At 41.3% G+C, this 19,954-nt stretch overlaps 1 protein-coding gene across 1 annotated transcript in view; it reads left to right on the top strand.

The window, feature by feature from the left end:
- Positions 1 to 19,954, top strand: part of DCAF5 (DDB1 and CUL4 associated factor 5) — a 118,091-nt gene that overhangs the window by 86,390 nt on the left and 11,747 nt on the right. The window lies entirely within an intron of this gene.

The following is a 19,954-nucleotide window of genomic DNA, read 5'->3' as shown; positions in this document are numbered from 1 at the left end:
AGACCTGTAGCATCAGAAAAAGATCTTTTTTGTTTAACATAATTATTATAAGTTTACTGAAAAAGTGACCAAAGGGACTTTAAAACTAAAGTTAGAAGAATCTAGATTTAGCTACAACCTTCACATTACAATCTTCTGTGTTTTTTTTTTGTTGTTGTTGTTTTTTTTGTTTTGTTTTTTGTTTTTTGGGCCACACTCAGTGACACTCAAGGGTTACTCCTGGCTATGCACTCAGAAGTCGCTCCTGGCTTGGGGGACCATAGGGGATGCCAGAAGGCAGGCACCTTACCTCTAGCGCCACCACCCAGCCCCCACATTACAATTTTAAGAGACATGATTATGCCCAGAATTTGGAGGGGGGAAGGGAATGCATCTCCCTCCTCTCCCCTCCCTTCCCCTTCCCCTTCCCCTTCCCCTTCCCCTTCCCCTTCCCCTTTCCCCTTCCCCTTTCCCCTTTCCCCTTTCCCCTTTCCCCTTCCCCTTTCCCTTTCCCCTTTCCCCTTTCCCCTTCCCCTTTCCCCTTTCCCCTTTCCCCTTTCCCCTTTCCCCTTCCCCCTTCCCCCTTCCCCCCCCCCCCCTCTCTCTCTCTCTCTCTCTCTCTCTCTCTCTCTCTCTCTCTCTCTCTCTCACACACACACACACACACACACACACACACACACCCCTCAAGAATTTTTTTTTTTTGCACTCAGAGGTTACTCCTGGTTCTACGCTCAGAAATCGCTCCTGGCAGGCTCAGGGGACCATATGGGATGCTGGGATTCAACGACCTTCTGTATGAAAGGCAAACGCCTTACCTCCATGCTATCTCTTTGGCCCCACCCTCAAGATTTTTGTTCTTCCTAGAATCTCATAGAACTTTATAGATTCCTTTATGTCCTTTTCTCTCTCTTTTTCTGTATTTTTTTTTGGTCGGGGGTGGGGGAGGCTTTTTGGGTCACACCCTGCAGTGCTCAGAGATTACTCCTGGCTCTACGCTCAGAAATCGCTTCTGACAGGCTTGGACTATCATATGGGATGCCAGGATTCGAACCACCATCCTTCTGTATGCAGGGCAAATGCCTTAACTCCATGCTATCTCTTCAGCCCCCCACCCCCTTTCTGTACATACCTGGTATTTGGGGGCAAAGGGACCTTACCTGGCTATGCTTACTCTTGGCTATGAGGTCAGGAATCACTCTTAGTGGCAGGACTCAGGGGGATCATAAATGGTGGGAATTAAATTCAAGTCAACCACATGCAAGGCCAGCACCCTTCCCTCTGTAATATCTTTTTATCCCTGATTCTTGGGATCTTTTTTTCCCCTTGGGATATTTTTAAATTGTACTTTGACATTCTTTTCCTTTATGATCCATTTTCACTTTTCTATGTAACTCCACCACAACCATTAGGCACTCATTTCTTGGGTGTACTTGATGGTGTTAAGTAAAGAGAGGTATACTTTGTGGATGGTCAGACACACTCCCTGCGGTTTAGCTTACTTTAGACATAAAAAAATATTAGGACAGAATATTTTGGTCTGCTCTAGATGCATTCTGAAAGAAAAGCCAATAGCTTTCCATGAATTTGTCTATCTGAACTTTCTAGTTCTTCGTTCTTAATAGAACACACAAATGTCTTCCTATGTTCAGTTGAGTCTTACATTACTTGTCACCTACTGGTAAAAAAAAAATCTATTTTTAATTCTCAGGGCAGCTCAACAGCCATCTGTTCCAGCTCTTTGATATATGGCATCTAACTGGAAAGTGACCTTAGGAAAGTAATAGAGAACTATGCCAAGGGTATTCCACAAAAGTGTTGAGTGCTTAGGATTTAAGGAACTTGTTGGCTGACCTATTGCTGAATTAACAAGATTGTTACCAAACATCTCTCAAAATTTGTCCAGGGCACTTTTGGTGTCATTTATTGTGGTTTGGTTGCTAAACAAGTTGCAGAAGGCTTTTTTGCCTTTTAGGAACTTTGAAAGTGTGAACAGAGTGACTTACCTTTAATAAATCACAACCAGATGGGATAGCAGTAGTCTAGCAGAACAAAAAGTGCTGTTCTAGCACTATAGATAGCTCTGTACTAAATCTCTCATCCATGTCTTTGATTGATAAAGAAGAAATAATCTTTGGACTTTTGTGTGGGGGAAAGGTTTGGGGGCCAAACCCAGCAGCAACGGTGCTCCGGGTTTACTCCTGGCTCTGCACTCAGAAATCACTCCTGAAAGGCTCAGGTAACCATATGGGATGCCAGGAATCAAACCTGTATTGGTCTTGGGTCAACTGTATGCAAAGCAAATGCCCTACTACTGTGCTGTTCCGGTCCTGGGCTTATTTTTAACTTTTACCTAATCTTGAAAAATTTTTAATTAAGTCTGTATAATATAATACTTTACCCCACTCCCCTAGATCCTTGCATCCAGAACTATTTTCTCTAGGAAATTTTTTTGTGATTGTATGGTTTAGGATGAGTGTCACTGGTAATTGACTTATATTTATGAGTAAATAATTATACAATCTCTGGGTTGACAGGGACCTACCTGAGAGCTGATTTGGGGTTACAATACTAAAACTGGGGAAAATTACTCACTTTCCAAGGATCATGCAGGTATGGTTGATTTAAAGGATTCTGTCACTAGATTCTTGAATCACCTATACTTTCATAAAATTAATATTCCTAAGAAAGTACCTATTTTTCTACTACCCCTTTTCTATTATTTTTAATTTACTTGAGAATAAATACAGAGACAACAAATCTAAAAAATCCATTAAAAAGTATTAAAAAGACAGCAAACCAAAAAAATCCCACAAAATTTTGATCACCTGACCCTTAGCATGGTACTTTTACCCAGGATATAAAATATCCAGTGTTCAAAAAATAATCCAAAACATACTTTAATTTTGGAGTTGTACTCCAGCCCCTTGTTTTTTTTCTTTAACTTGTAAACATTGTATTTTTTTGTTTGCTTTGTTTTTGAGTCACACCTGGTATGACCTTAGGTTCTTATGAAGGCAATAGCCTTGTTGATTATGATATTACTTAATCTCATTTACCTAATCCTTAAATCTGTTTCCAAATAGGGGCCAGAGCAGTGGCACAAGTGGTAGAGCATTTGCCTTGCGCGCAGTGACCTAGGAGGGACCATGGTTCGATCCCCCGGCGTCCATGTGGTCCCCCAAGCCAGGAGCGATTTCTGAGCGCATAGCGAAGAGTAACCCCTGAGTGTCACCGGGTGTGGCCCCCCAAACAAACAAAAAATTAAGTCTGTTTCCAAATAAAGTCAATTGGCAAGTTAGGGCTTCAATATATAAATCTAAGGTGGTGGTTACAGGGATCTATACATACATGTGTTAAATATATAACTGTCTCTCTTTCTTGTACATATTGTTGATTTTACAATAAAAAGTGTGGCCAGGAAGTCCAGAAGATGACTCAGTAGCTTCAAACACTTGCTTGGTGCCCCTACACACAACTGAAATAATCATGACAATCCCACTATTTATGATCCTCATCGAGAAAAAGTAATAATAATATTATGACCAACAATTAAAGGGAAAACAGTCATAATAAACTGACTGTTATTAGATATCGAATTTAGAAGAGAAGAATGTGAAGTAGTATTAATAATACTTTTTAATGGATTAAATGATTGAAAAGAACTTGGAACAGGAAATTGAAATGCATTTAGAGAAAATTTATATTTATGTAGGCATTTTAAATTTAAAATTAAAACTGAGAATTTAAGGACCAGAGTGACAGGACAGTGATTAAGGTGCTTGCGTTGCATGTGATCAACCCTGGTTCAGATTTCTACCACTGTATATGGTCTCCGAGCACTGCTAAGTACCATGCTTGAGCACATAGGGCCAGTAATCCCAACACTCCAACCAATCAACAATTTATTAGATAGTTTTAACCTACAAAAAAAGCAGTTAGTGATTAGAGGATAGGACAGTAAAATAAATAAAACAAAGAAAAATAAGAAAGGGAAATGGAAAGAGAAGAGGACAAAGTATAAAGGAAACTGAATAGTGATTATCTCACATATAGGAAGTAAAAATCCCTCTAGAATAAGAAAAATTGAGGTAGAAGCAGTATCTGAAAAGACAATAGCTAGAAGAATTATCCTAAATAAAATGAAGTCATGAAATTCGCTTATACTATGGATGGATATGGAGTGTGTGATGCTGGGTGAAATGAGTCAGAGGGAGGAAACACATAGAATAATCGTACTCATTTGTGGAATATGAAAAAACACAACATGGTAATAATACATAAAGACAATAGAAATGAGGTCCATGGTGGGAAGCTTGCCACAAAGAGGAGGAGAAGTGCAGTTAGGGCAGAGAAGGGACCACTATGATAGTGATAGTTGGAATGATCAAGGTGAACTGGGTGCTGAAGGAGAAAGTGATATGTATGATACCCCTTCAGTAACCGTCTTGCAAATCATAGTGCCTAAAGGGAAATAATGAGGGAAGGGAAGAGGGGGAGGGAGAGAGAGAGGAGGAGAGGAGAGAAGAAAAAGGCAAGAAGTGGGGAGAGCAAGGGATGAAAATTGAGGACATTAGTGGCAAGAAATGTGCACTGGTGAAGGAATGGGTGTTGGACATGGTATGACTGAAATGCAGTTGTGAATAACTTGGTAACTGTATCTCATGTGATTCAATTTAAAAAAAAAATAGCCCTTTTTTTTTTTTTTTTTTTTTTTTGTGATTTTTGGGTCACACCTGGCAGTGCTCAGGGGTTTTTCCTGGCTCTGTGCTCAGAAATTGCTCCTGGCAGGCACAGGGGACCATATGAGACGCCAGGATTTGAACCGATGACCTTCTGCATGAAAGGTAAACACCTTACCTCCATGCTACCTCTCCGGTCCCAGCTTTTTTTTTTTTTTTTTAAGGAATTACCCAAAGCAAACAAAATGTTACATTTTTAGAGGTAGTTAGACAAAAATAAAGGATGGGGCAGAAAAGTCAGTCTATGGGCTAAGATGCTTTGCATTTAGGACCAGAAATGATTTTTAGCACAAAAGCAGGGATATGCCCTGAGTACTGCTGAAAACAACCCTGAATCAGAGAAGACCTCTGATTTCAGCTTTCAATTTGCAGGAAGTACAGAGGACAGAGGAGCATATTGTAAGGAGACAGTTCACAAAGTCCAGACTGTCAAGATCTAAAAGTCAAATGGCCCTTGTTCCTCAGCAGACACTTTGTAGTAAAAGAAATGAAGGATGGGCATGAGGGAACCTGGTGTTTAAAAAAACCTAAAATGGGAACCAGAGATAGTATAGTAGGTAGGATCCTTGCTTTGCACGGACCCAACCTGGGTTGGATTCCCAGCACTACATCAGTCTCCCTAGCATGACCTTTGAGCACAGAGCTGGGAGTAAGCCCTAAGCACTATGGATGTGGCCCAAATAATCAGAAAGAAAAAGAGACGGAGGAGAAAAGAAACCTAAAAATATATTAAATAAAAACAGGCGGGGCCGGAGTTATAGCACAGCGTGCAAGGAGTAAGGAGTTTGCCTTGCACGCGGCCGACCAGGGACAGACCCGATTCTGGGTTCAATCCAGCATCCCATAAGGTCTCCTGAGTCTGCCAGGAGCAATTTCTGAGCACAAAGCCAGGAGTAACTCCTGATCGCCTCCAGGTGTGGCCCCAAAACAAACAAACAAAAACCCGGGCAAACTGAAGTTTTTAGAAATGAACTTTTGGACAAATAAAATTATCTTTTAACACACTGAGATTCATGTTGAAATAAGGTAATGGTTGCTTTGGAGGGATTATAACTGAGATGAGGCACTTAAAGGCTTCTGGATGGCCAAGAAAATATCTTCACCTGGATGTTGATTATAAGTATGTTCACCTTGTGAATTTTTATTTTAAAAATACTATCATGGGGGCTGGAGCAATGTTATTGTGAGTGGACATTTCCCTTGCAATGGCTGACCTGGGTTCTATCCCTGGCACCGCTTTGGGTCCCCCAAGCTTTCAGGAGTGATCCTTGAGCACAGAGCCAGGAGTAAGCCCTGGACATGACAGATTGGCCAAACAAACAAAGCAACTATTATGTTGTTCCTATATTTTTCAATTCTGTGTTGAAAACGAGAAAAGCTACTAACAAACCTTAGATTAAAAGAATAAAAAATTAGAGAGATAATACGAGCTGCTTGCCTTGCATGTCTGTTGCTACCCAGTTTTAAATCCAGTACAGCATCTGATCCCCCCCTCCCCCCCCCCCAGCTCTAGCAGGTATGATTCCTGAGTACAGAACCAGAGTAGTCTCTGAATACCTCTGGTTATGGCCCTAATAGGAAAACAGTTTAAAAAAAAATTACAGGGGCTGTGATGTGACCCATTGGTAAACTACTTGTATGACGCTTGGCTTCAATCCCTGGCACGGGGGAAATCAAATATTTAAAAATAAGAATAAATTACAGGACTGAGAATATTGCTCAAACTGTTAGATCCTACTGAGCATATAATAAAATAAAATAATATATAAATTAGAAATAGCTTTTCTTTTTTTTGTGTGTTACACCCGGCAGCGCTCAGGGGTTCCTCCTGGCTCTACGCTCAGAAATCTCTCCCGGCAGGCTCGAGGGACCCTAAGGGATGCCAGGATTTGAATCACCGTCCTTCTGCATGCAAGGCAAACACCCTACCTTCATGCTATCTCTCCAGCCCCTAGAAATAGCTTTTCTTAACTAAATAAGAGGTAAATATGCAAAAACCAAAAAAAATAAAAAAATAAAAAAAATAAATAAAGGGGCCGGGCGGTGGCGCTGGAGGTAAGGTGCCTGCCTTGCCTGTGCTAGCCTAGGACGGACCGAGGTTCGATCCCCCGGCGTCCCATATGGTCCCCCAAGAAGCCAGGAGCAACTTCTGAGCGCATAGCCAGGAGTAACCCCTGAGCGTCACAGGATGTGGCCCAAAAACCAAAAAAAAAAAAAAAAAAAGAGGTAAATATGGCACTCCAACTAAAGCGCTCAAGTATGCATGAGTTTCTGCCCCTATTATAAATGATCTGTAACATTTTACATTTACATTTTTACCCACTTCATACAGAGCATGTTCTCTAGTTATAAACCTTACATACATTAAAGTATACTTAGGATGGGGAGATGGTTCAGAGATATAGGTGATTGCTTGAAGGCAGCTGACCCAGCACCACATGGTCGGTCTCCTGAGCATTGCCAGGAGTGACCCTGAGCACAGAGCAGGGAGTTGCCTCAGAGCACCACCAGTTTGGCCTTTCTCCCCACTTCCTCTCCAAATATAAAGTATATACACTTATTGACAAATAACAAACTGCTTGATGGCCCATCGTGATAGGTGCCTGTTACAGTATAACTACAGTGATGAAAAATTTCTTAAACTTTACTTGTTCCTCTTTAGTGATTGGTTTACTGAGAATTGGCCTCACTGTTTTTCCTGCTCATAGCTTCTTAGTCTTTAGTTAGTTAGTTAGTTAATTAGTTAGTTTTTGGGTCACACCCAGCAGTGCTCAGGGGTTACTCCTGGCTCTATGCTCAGAAGTTGCTCCTGGCAGGTCGGGGGACCATATGGGATGCCGGGATTCAAACCACCGACCTTCTGCATGCAAGGCAAATGCCTTACCTCCATGCTATCTCTCAGGTCCCCTTTTAGATCCTCTCAGGCTGGGGATATATGGCTCATGGTTAGAGTGTATGCCATGTATCTGTGAGGTCTTAGGTTGACTCTTTGAGAATAGTATTCTGCATAGTGTTTCAGAAAGTATATTCAGAATTACAGAAACTCTTACCTGGTGGCCTCAAAAGTCACAACATATTCAAAGTTAGAAGTTGCTAGAAGGCCCTGAGCTCCATGGGCCATGATTGGTTCTGGATCTACATCTTTTACCAGTACTTGCTTGGCTTTTTTTGCATATAAGGTTATGTATGTCTTTATCATTTGCACTAACTGGTAATGGAGCGGTTAGTTTTTTTCTGTATTACCTTCAACATTACATCGTCACTATCACAGCAGGTCTGTCCCTTTGACCATCAACTTGCTCTACGTGTAATTAAAGCACTTTGGGGGTTATTTTTAGTTAACGTCAGTTCATTTAAGAATTTTGATTCCTTTTTGCGACTATTTTGACAACCTGCCTGTATTTTTGGGTTTTGGGTCGTTTTGTTTGTTTGGTTTTGGGGTTTTTGGTGAGGTAGGGGCACACCCAGTGACGCTCAGGGGTTACTCCTGGCTATGCTCTCAGAAATCGATCCTGGCTTGGGGGGACCATATGGGATGCCTGAGGATTGAACCACGGTTTGTCCTAGGCTAGTGCTGGCAAAGCACATGCTTTACTGCTCTGGCCCCTGTTTTTGTGAGAGGGTTTTATTTGTTTGTTTTTATGTATCTTTTTTATCTTCTTGTAGGGAAACAGAGGATAGATCTGACAGTGGTCAGGGATCTTATGTCAGGATTTGAATAAGTGTCTCAGCCTGTTTGTTTATTTGTTTGTGGAGGGGGCCACACCTGACTACGCTCAAGGCTTATTCTTGGCTCAGCATTCAGAAAGCCACTCCTGGCAGGGCTTCGAGTACCATATGGGAATTGGGGATCAAACCTGGGTTGGCTGCATTCAAGGCTGAGTGCTTTACCCACTACATACTCTCATTCTCTCTCTCTCTTTAATTCTTTCTCTCTCCTCTCTCTCTCCTTCTGTCTCTCCCCTTCTCTGTCTCTCTCTTACTCTCCCCCTTTCTTTCTCTCCCGTCTGTTTCACCCCACACAGCTTGTTTCTTTATTTTTAAATAAATTAAGAGTTCTTTCTGTCCCTATTACATGTTTCTAATTTTGAAATTACCCATTTCCCCTGAATGGGATCATTGATCTTTTAGCCGAAGGGTATTTGCCTGAATTCGCAGAGCCAAATTAAGAGTCTTTATATATAGTCTTTCAAGTCATTCTGTTTTCAACCCTACCATTCACACTGGCTACTTCAAGACACTTAGTACCTCTCTCTCTTTTTTTTTTTTTCATGTAAACTCTCTCTTTAAATGTTGGCAACTCATAGTTTAAAAATAATATTCAGCAAAGGTTTGGCAGGCTTAACAAAACATATGAGGGTGAGATGTGTCTTTTGGGCTTTTAGTTTTGAATGTTTAGATGACGTAAAACCTACAGAAAATTCCTGTCCTAACCTACTGCCTTTTTGACTTAAATATAGAGTGAGGCTGATACTGTTTCACGTATGCCATTTGAACGTAAGAAACTTAAGCAAGCTAATGTGGGAAGCTCTCTGCCTTAATGGCACAATCAGAACTCAATTCTGATAGTCATCGCTATTGAATGCTTGCTGTGTGCTTCACAGAGCATGTCTAATGCCAAGAGAATGCAATGCAGAGCAATCCTGATTGGAAGCCAACAGCACAAGCTTTTTTTTTTTTTTTTTTTTGGTACTGTCCTTTTTAAAGGATGATCATTCATTGGCCTTTTGTTTCTCTTTTGCTACACAATTCCAAAGAGGTGAAATACGTTGTTTATTATATAAATTGACCTAGTGAATTGGCTAAGTAAGCATAAGACTTCCATTGGACTAAGGCTGTCATGATGTGATGAAAGACCTATAACAATTGTAAATTTACTATCTGGCAAGATTAGGCTCAGGTTTTTTGTTTGTTTGGGTGGGGAGGGAGAGGGTGGTTGGGCCATCTGGCAAGATTATGCTCAGGTTTTTTGTTTGGTTGATTGGTTTTGTGTGTGTGTTTATATATGTTTGTGTGTGTGTTTCGTTGGTTGGTTTTGGGTCTGTGTGTTTGGTTGTGTGTGTGTGTGTGTGTGTGTGTGTGTGTGTGTGTGTAGTATGTAGTGTGTGTTGGAGGGTCAGTGGTTGGGCCATACCTGATGGTGCTCAATGGCTATATTCCTGGCTCTCTACTCAGGGTTCACTCTATTCAGAGATCATGTGCAGTGCTAGGGATTGAACTGAAGGGCGGCCAGCACAGCAAGTAACTTAACTTCTACACTATTTCTTTGACCCTCAGTTTTGCTGTTTTTGTTTTTATTGGGGGGGGGGGATTTGGGCCACACCCTGAAGCTCTCAGGGGTTATTCCTGGCTCTGTGCTCAATTATTACCCCTGGCATGCCTGAGGGAGCGAAGGGCCATATGAGATGCCAGAGATCAAACCTAGGTTGGCCATATGCAAGGCAAACACCGTGTCTGCTGTGCTATTGCTTTGGCCCCTGACCTTCAATTTTTTAAATATTAAATAACATTTAATTTCTAAGAAATTTGTTTTTAAATTAGAGTAAGAGAAGGCTGGAGAGATGACTTTAAAAGGCTGGAGCACTTGCTCTCTATGTAGAAACTCTGGGTGTGATCTTTAGTATTAGTACTGCATGGTCCCCAGAGCACTACTGAGAGTGACCTTGTGTTTGTTTTGGGGCCATACCTGGCAGTGCTGAGGACTTACTCCTGGATCTGTGTTTAGGAGTTAGTTACTCCTGGTGGACTCAGGGGGGCCTATGGGTGCTGAAGGATTAAACCCAGGCTGGCCACATGCATGGCAGACACCCTACACATTGTACTGTTGTCTGACCCCAGGGAGTGACTCTTGAGCATAAAATTTGAAGTTATCCCAAGAATTGTGTGGAGACTACATACACACAATAAAAGACTGTACTGCCCCCCCCCAGGTTTTTTTTTTTTAGAAGAAGAAATAAAAACTTTTTTTTTACTGTGGTGGGGGAAGTTCTTTTAGTGTATTTTATACTTCTAAAGTACATAATTGAAAGAATACCTGTTTAATATGTGAAAATTCTGAAAACAGATCGACCACCAGTGTATGTAGAGAGCCACTATGAACATTAGACATAAAAACCATACAAGCTGACTGACAATGTAGGCAGATTTTACAGCAATAATTAACTGAGTCTTCGTTTCTTCTGTGAATGCCTCCCCCCTACAACTTCCTCTCACCTCATGTTATACGATGACTTAACAGTATTAGACACTTGATTAAGACGATGTGTTTTTAGTTGTAAGGCAGTGTCATTACTTGGTATAAGATCATGACCCTTAGAGCATAATTTTCAAAGCATTTTCTCTTCAGTAACTTAGATGAATGGATTCGGTCATGTTTGGCAAAAGTCTCCTATTACCTCTTCTCCCCATCCCCTAATTCTTGTTGGAAAGTGCTATTGGGTTTTCACATAGTAGAGTTGCTTCCTCTAAGTTATGCCTCTGCTCTAAGACTTTACTATTTATGGAAAGAATCATAAGGCAATAGAGTTGGTAGGCCTACTTTTAAATCCTGATCTATTTTTCTTCTAACTGGAGGCCTTAGAAAAGTTGTTTAACTTGGCTTCTCTTTCTTCATCTATGAAATAAGAACATTAATCGTAGAAGCAATAGTAGTGATAGAAAGAATACCTTCCTTCCTGGTGACTTTGTGAGGAGAGTACTCAATAGCTATTCAATAGCTGTTATTCCTTATTAAGAAAAGCTTTCTCCCTTTTAACTTTTCCTCTGAAAAACTTAGAAAACAAGACATTTGGTCCTTTGGTGCCCTTCTGAATGGTGAGTTGAGCTTGCATGAAATTTGCTCTTGGCTCATCAGAACTTTTAGAAGGGGTGGAGGGTGGATAATTTTCCTGAATGGAGGGAGAAAACATGCAGTTTCACTGCCAGCTCACTGCAGCCAACCCTACTACCAGAACGCTGATGAAGTAGGCTGGAAACAGCTGTGAGAATGTTTCCTGGGCCAGCATATGTGTGCATGCTCTGTCTTCACCTTTTTTAGACATGCATTCACTTTCAGTGAATTAGTCCTGAGCATCTGCCTTTACTTCCTATGTGACTTGAAGAACAACTGTTTTTAATTGGTTACAAGGAGTTGGTTACAAACATATGTGAAGTATAGATGATGAAAGAAGAACTTAGCATAATTGAATTTTTTGTACAATTAAGCTTTGCTGTCTGTGGAGCTCTTTGAGCTCTACTGACAACAGATGGGGACACCCATCTGGCTTTTCTTATGCACTCCTCAGGAGGCAGCCACTGGTCTCACTGTATTGCCAATACCTTGATTGTTCTTTTCTTTGTGGTTTGAAAAATAGATACCCTGGGAGTGTTGACACAAGCTTTTTGGAATTGCTAAGAGACAGTTTGGTGAAGTCTAGGATATAGAGAGGGAAGTAAGAGGTCCATCACTCCTCTTAGAAGTCAACTTAATTCTACAAGTAGAGGCAGGAATTAAATAGATTAATTGACTCAACAGATACTTAACAAATTTCATTTTGGTGCTTACTAGCTTAAGATTTTTCCTTTAAGACTTGTTCCAGAGACAAGGATGAGGGCATTTAATTTGTTCACTTTTGAGTATCCTTGGATTGTGCTGAACTATATATGAGTGATTGAAAGAAAAACATGTTCTTGCCCTTAAAGCACTTCTAATTTAAGAGGTGTGAATAAAGAGTATGATCATTGCTCAGTTAATAAAGGGATTCCATGGGCCAGAGCAATAGTACAGTGGGTAAGTTGCTTGCTTTACATGAAACTGACCTGGGTTCCATTCCTGACATCCTATATGGTCTCCTAAGTGTCTTCAGTACAGAGCCTGAAATAATCCCTAAGCACCATTTGGTATGACCAAAAGAAAAAACAAAACAAAACAAAACATGGTTCTAGATCAGAAAGATAGTTCAGCAAATAAATAAGGTGCTTTCCTTACACAGGAATGGCCTGGGTTCAATCCCCAGTTCTACATATGGTCCACTGAACACAGCCAGAATGACTCAGAAATCCCTCAAAAAACGTAGGGAATGGGGGTATTTCAAGTTTCATTAGAAAAAGTTAATTGGGCAGAGGTAAGGCCTTATACACAGCTGACCTCTTTTCAGTCCCTAGCACCTGGATAAGGCCCCAAATCCAAAATAATTAAAAACATACAAGAAATTATAATTAAAGCAGCCTTGAAGAGATTTGGGGAACCAGTAAAGTTTTTGTGGGCTTAATATTTCAAATAATTGTGAAGGAGAAGGTAGAGTTTTAGTCTAGGAGAGTAAAAATGTAAGATATGACCAGAGATACTCCATAGACTGAATGAAGTGCATGCTTCTCTCATTCAGGAGGCCCATAAGGATCCCCTGTGATGCATATAGTCCCCTGGACACCATTCTGAGTAAGCCCTGAGCACCATTGGTTGCGCCCCCCAGCTCCCAATTTCTAAGGAAACATCCAAATTGACAACAGGAAAGATTAAAAAGAGATTGAAGACTTGTATGGCCCATTTGTTGGAAGATGGAATTTACTAATGGTGATTGTTTTCTCCTGCATATTAGCCATGCAGCAATCTGGGGGAAGAAGATTTCAGTAGAATAGTATGAATGTCCCAATGTAAGAATATGCCTGATGTGTTTGTAAAACAAAACAAAACGAACAAGCAAAAAAAACTGAAGGAAAATTGATGTGTTGAAGAAGTAGGAAGAAGGGAGCAAAAAGAAGAGATGAGTGTGGCAGAAATGGTGCTCTATTGCTGTGAGTGAAATGGGGGCAATTAAAGAATTCTGAACAGAAGTGTATGATCTGACTTAACAGCATCACTCTGGCTGTTGAGTTTGAGAATAGATGGTAGGAATGGAATTGCCAATGATAGAAATAGGGGCAAGCAGCAAGAGGCTCACATAATGCAAGTGATTATCCAAGGTAATACATATGTATTTGAGGATAAAGTATACATGTTTTTGAAGGCAAATACATAAAAATGGCCTTATAGATTACATGGTGGGGAGAGGACATATCCTTAAACATCCTGGTATAGATGTTGAATATGTGGAGCTTAGCCAGTGAGTTGGCACAATGACACTGTGGTTGTGAGTGTGACTGCTGGATTTCCAGATGTATATGTGAAGAGGAGGATATTGCTACCCCCACTCCAAGAAGATCCCAGAGTTTTCAGCTCAAACACCATTGTGCTTGGAGGTTTTGTCAGTTTGGTGTCTCTGCAGAGATTAGTCATGAAGTAGTGAAGTTGAGTCATTTGCATGGCGGCAACTCGGGTGTGGATGCAACTGCTGAGGCTTCAGCAGAGCAGAAACTTAGCCCATGGCTCTCCTGAGGTGTCCCATGGTTTTCAGCCTTAGTCCAGTGTACTTCTGAATTTTAGTGGCTTGGCTTGCATCTCTTCTGACAATCACCATGAGTCTGTGGATCTGGGCTAATGATTTTACCAAAAGTAGTATTTTTCTAAAGAAAAAAAAAGTGATTTCAGGACTAGAGAGGAAGTAGAGCAGATACAGTGGTTCCTTTACATAGTCAACCTGTGTTCAATCTCCAGCACCCCATATTGTCCCCCAAGACTCACCAGGAGTGATCCCTGAGCATAAAGCCAGGACTTAACCCTGACCACTGCCAAATGTGACCCCACTCTCACAAAAATAAGTTGAAAGTGATAATTGGTTTGTATAGGACTGTATAGACCAATGGAATCTCAAGGATAGTCCATCCTTAGGTATATGCTTTATTCATTTTGCTTTCACTGTTCAATTGTACCATGAGTTTGATCCTTACTAGACCTTTCTACCAAAGCCTTAGAAATAACTAAATTAGATTATAAAATTATGTTGTAAAAGTGATGGTTATGTAGTTCTTGGGAAAAAATATTTCTGCCTAATAACTTCCATCTTGATTATACCATTAATGTGCAGTCTAGTTTAGTTAGGTAATAGAGGATGGGAGATAGCAAGGTCTGTTGGTTTTGTTGACCATACCAGGCTGTTCTCAGATCTTACTTCTACCTCTGTATTCAGGGTTCATTCCTGGTGTTGCTCAGGGAACCATGTGCAGCGCCAAGGAATCAAACCAGGATCAGCTGCTTGCAAGCAAGCTCCTTAACCTTTGTGTTTTCTCTCCATTCCTCTCCAAATTCTTACTAATATTGCTATTTTGAATTGAAGCAATTTCAGGCTAAAGAAGTCTGTTTTATTTGCATTAATCTCAGGGCTATTAAATTTTGTCTTTGGGGTCAAAGCAATAGCACAGCCGGTTGGGCATTTGCCTTGAACATGGCTGACCCAGATTCAATTCCGAGTATCCCATACGGGCCCCCTTCCACCACCAGGAATGACTTCTGAGCACAGAGCCAGGAGTGACCCCTGGGCGCTGCTGGGTGTGACCCAAAAACAAACAGATTTCCTAGGTACCACTATTAGGTGGGAAAATAGATACTAAATATAAAGATTAATAAAGGTATATTAAAATTATTAGCAAGATGTCACAGTGTATGAAACAGTAGAAACAGTTTTCCAATTTTCTAAATTTTCAAGCATTGATACTAGTTATTTAGATCTTGAAGCTTTTGTAGTTATTCCAAGTAATCTTTGATTGAAAGACAGTTTGGTTGGCAAACTTCAGTTCTATGGACATTGATTAGACCTTGGATTCTCTATCTGTCCTCATTTAGAATTGCCCTTCCCAGGAACTATCAATTCAATTGAGGATAGTGAGTACCTGCTGCTTTGCACTAGTAATCGAAGTATCAAGATCTGATTTAATTTCAGGGAATATTTAGTGTTTGCAATGTGATAAAGTGCCCTGTGGTGATAATAGTAGAGCCTTCTTTAACTGCTTCAGATACCATTGATAGAGTCTCTCCCCCATTGTTTACTTATTTATTTAGGTTTTTGAGACATACCCAGTGGTGCTCAGGGATTACTCCTGGCTCTGTGCTCCCTCCAACCAGGGCTTGGAATACTATATGTGGTGCCAGTAATTGAACCTAGGTCAGCCTTTTGCAAGGCAAGTGCCTTCCTTGCTGTACTATCTTTCTGCCTCACCCCCACCTCCTTTAACATTTAGGATTTAAGGGCCAGATGAAATAGCTCAGTGGACTCAGGACATGTGTGTGAAAGATCCTGGTTTGATCTGTTACCACATGGTCCCCATGCTTACAGTCAACTCGGGTTCAATCCCCAGCATCCTATGTGGTCCCCTGAGCCTGCCGAGGGTCATTTCTGAGCACAGAACCAGGAATAGCTTCTATGTGCACCACCAAGTGTGGCCAAAAATAAAATAAATCTATTTAGACATTAAAAGAAACCTTTTTCTGGGCCCGGAGAGATAGCACAGCGGCGTTTGCCTTGCAAGCAGCCGATCCAGGACCAAAGGTGATTGGTTCAAATCCCGGTGTCCCATATGGTCCCCCGTGCCTGCCAGGAGCTATTTCTGAGCAGACAGCCAGGAGTAACCCCTGAGCACTGCCAGGTGTGGCCCAAAAACCAAAAGAAAAAAAAAAAAAAAAGAAACCTTTTTCTTAATTGCCAGGTTTAGAAACCAGGTAAGAGGTGATTCTTGCTATTCAAACCCCTTTATCTCTTTAAAGCAATTGATAAGATAGTGGAAAAGGTATTAATCATAGCCAGACTGGTTCAAATTCTGGTGCTGGGACTAGAGAAAGAGGAAGCACCTGCTTTGCATGCTGAAGGCTTAGGTTTAATTCCTAGCACTGTGCTTCCCCCAACTACTGCTGGGTACAAATCCTGAGTACCAAGCTGAGGGCAGCCAGTTAAGGACCACTGGGTGTGGCCCAGAGCCATAGAAAGAGAAAGGAACAGAGGAACTCCTTGTGGGTGGTGATCTCAAGATCTCTTTATGGAGAAAATGGTTTGGGATTCTCATAGATCCTCTTCCTTAATTTGCTCATTTATTTTTTATTTATTTTTTTGCCTCCCCACCCAATCCCGTCATTTATTTTTATTTTGAATCAACTCCAATTACTTCCCTTCCTCTCACACCAACTCAGAACCCAGTGTACTCAGCTTACCTACAGGTTCCCCTTGGAACAGCTTTCCTTGGTATATAATTTTTTATGATTCTTTTCCTCCATAAATATCAGATCTGTGTCCTACCTATTCTCTTTTCTATTATGGTTTGTTAGCAAATTTGATGATGCCATTAATTTGGTGATGTTAGATTGAAATATCAGTAACTTTAAATGTATTGTTCATCCTGAAAATTTTGAATATTACTATAGTAAAAGAGATAGAGTAGTTGAGATAGTCTAGCAGATAGGTTGCTTATCTTGCACATGGCTCTCCTGGATTCTATCCCTGGCATCCCAATTGATCTCCAAGCTCTGTCAAGAGTAAGCCAAGCAGCTTGGTGTGGCCCCCAAACAAAATAATAATAATATGGAATATGGCAAAGTTTAGGCAAAGGATCTTTATGTTCCTCATCAAGTACAGTAAGCTTCTAGGTTGGGTAAGTTAACACCACTGAGAAGCAGGTAGACAGTCTGAACTTCTTGCTGTCATAAAATAGAAAATGTACTTGACAATAGAGGGAGACTCCAGAAAGATAGCTGAACAGACTGAGCACTTCATTTGCATGTGGAAGGCCAGTTTTAATCCTTGGTACTACTTGGGTGCTGTCAGGGTTAAAACCTCTGAGCACAGAATTGGCAGTAGGTACTATAGTCCTCCACAGTACCATGTGTGGCTCAGAAAGTCACAAAAGTGTGGGGATGGGGCTGGAGCAGCAGCACACTGGTAGGGCATTTGCCTTGCATACATCTGAGCTAGGATGGACTGCAGTTCAATCCCTCGACATCCCATATGGTCTCCCAAGCCAGGAGCAATTGCTGAGCACACAGCCAGGAGTAACCCCTCAGCGTCACCCAGTGTGGCCCCCTCCCCCCAAAATGTTGGGAGCTGGAGTGATAGTACAGGGGGTGGAGTGCTTGATGCTGGCTCATTCTCCAGCACCCTCTATGGTCACTTGAGCACTGTCAAAAGTAATTCCCAAGTACGGAACCAGGGCTAACTCCTGAGTATATCATGGGGTGTGCCCCCAAAAAAGGATTAAAAATTGTATATTATATGTATACATATATATGTGAAAACTGTATGTCTGCTTGAAGTAGAAGGCATCTTCTAAGAACAGAACCAGATTGTTTCTGGAGATGATGATGTAGTCATTTTCCCTCCCAAGACACTGAAATAACAAGAAATATTTGGAACTAATGTTTGAATAAGGTAGACTGGGACTGAAGTAGAGGCATGAAACAACCTGATGATACTTTGTGCCCTGGTAGTTTCATGTTCCTGGCAAGACTAAGAAAGTACTTATTGTTCAAGCCAGTGAGCTCTTTTGTTTGTGTCTGGGTGCATCACACGTTGCCAGTTGACCAGCGGCTACTGTAGCGCCTTTGTGCACTGAGCTCTTCATAGCTGCTCAGAAACAACCTTGTTCCATTCTGGTGTTCTGTGTGAGTGAAATACCTTTTTACCAATGGTGTTGAACCTTCAGATTATTCCAAGATTAGGAATTATGGCATCTTCATTTGTGTTAAATTCAGGCCTTTCGTACTTCTGTGCCACTGAAGAAGGAAGCCTAGAGAATGATCCTTAAGGGTTGGAGAAATTGTTCGGTGAATAAAGTGCTTGATTTGCCTGTGACAAACTGTATTTTGATCCTGGCAGTGCTGTGATTCACAGAGTGCTACCAGGAGTGACTGTTGTGTACAGCTAGATGTAGCCCCCAAACAAAACAAAAGCTGTGTAATATTGTTTGGCTTTTAATAATGCAAATAGTAAAATACTGAGTCTGAGAGATAGTATAAAAGTAAAGGTGTTTGCCTAACAACATGCAAGTGCAGCTGTGACGCTACTTCAGATCTTGGCACCTCATAAGGTCCCCTGAGCAGCACCAACTGTGGGTTAAAAATAAACGGGCCGGAGAGATAGCATGGAGGTAGGGCAAACGCCTTGCATGCAATAGGACGGTGTTTTGAATCTCAGCATCCCATATGGTCCCCCAAACCTGCCAGGAACAATTCCTGAGCACTGTCGGGTGTGACCCCAAAAAACAAACAAACAAACAAAAAATACAGCTTCTATAGTGATATCTTGGTTTTAATCCAGACCTGATGGTTTTTTCTGGGAGAGGAGAGTGACTACAGTTGGCTTTTCTCAGAGCTTACTCCTGGCTAGGTGCTCTCCAGTTCTAGGGGATTGAACCTGAATTGGCTGCATGTAAGACAAGTATCTTAAACCCTGTTGTATCTCTTTGGCTTTTACATACAAGGTGTAGTTTTGTTTTTTGGATTTGTTTTTATTTTATTTTTGCTTTTTTGTTGTTTTTTGTTTTGTTTTGGTGGGAGCCATACTGGCAGCGCTCAGAAGGTTATTCCTGGCTCTACTCTCAGGAATCACTCTTGGTAGTCTTGGGGACCATATGGGACACAAAGGACCAAACCCTGGTTTGCCGAATGCAAGGCAAATGCCCTACCCATTGTACTGTCGCTCCCGTCCCAGTTTTTGTTTTTGTTTTTGCCTGTCTCTAATTCATATTCTCATTAATTAAGTTGGAAGTATTGAAAAATAAGTGACCTAAACCTTACTATGAAACTGTCCTAAACTTTCCCCTTTATCCTTGGTTCTCTCTGTTGGGGGAGTGTGAGAGAGGTTGGAAGAGGATGTCTCTATTATTTTGGGGGGGGGCCACACCCAGTGACGCTCAGGGGTTACTCCAGCTATGCCCTCAGAAATCGGCGCCTGGCAGGCTCAGGGGACCATAGAGGTCGCCAGGGATCGAACCCAGGTTCGTTTTAGGCAGCCATGTGCAAGGCAAACGTCCTATTACTATACTATCACTCCAGCCCCCATCCATTATATTTTTTGTGTGTGTTTTGTTTGCTGTCCTCATGATATGAAAGAGGACAGATGGATCAGAGAATTTTTAAAATTTCTAAGCACATATTACTATGTTGTGCTAGGGGATTGAACCTAAGGACACATACACGGAAAAATTTTCTAAATATCAGCTGTATACCTGGTCTCCAGAGGTGTGTTTTTGCACTTGAATAACATTCTACTTCTGACTCTGCATGTAGGCTCAGCTGCCTCTCCATTCGCAAGTAGTTATCTCATTGCTCATGACTGTCCTTTTCTAAGGTAACATTTGGATTTATCTTGGTTATCAGACACTTTAGAAATGTCTTA

The sequence above is a fragment of the Suncus etruscus genome, chromosome 3 (genome assembly GCF_024139225.1).
Source record: "Suncus etruscus isolate mSunEtr1 chromosome 3, mSunEtr1.pri.cur, whole genome shotgun sequence".
NCBI lineage: Eukaryota > Metazoa > Chordata > Mammalia > Eulipotyphla > Soricidae > Suncus > Suncus etruscus.
The sequence above is the reverse complement of the archived record's forward strand: the minus strand, read 5'-3'. Positions and strand labels throughout refer to the sequence as shown.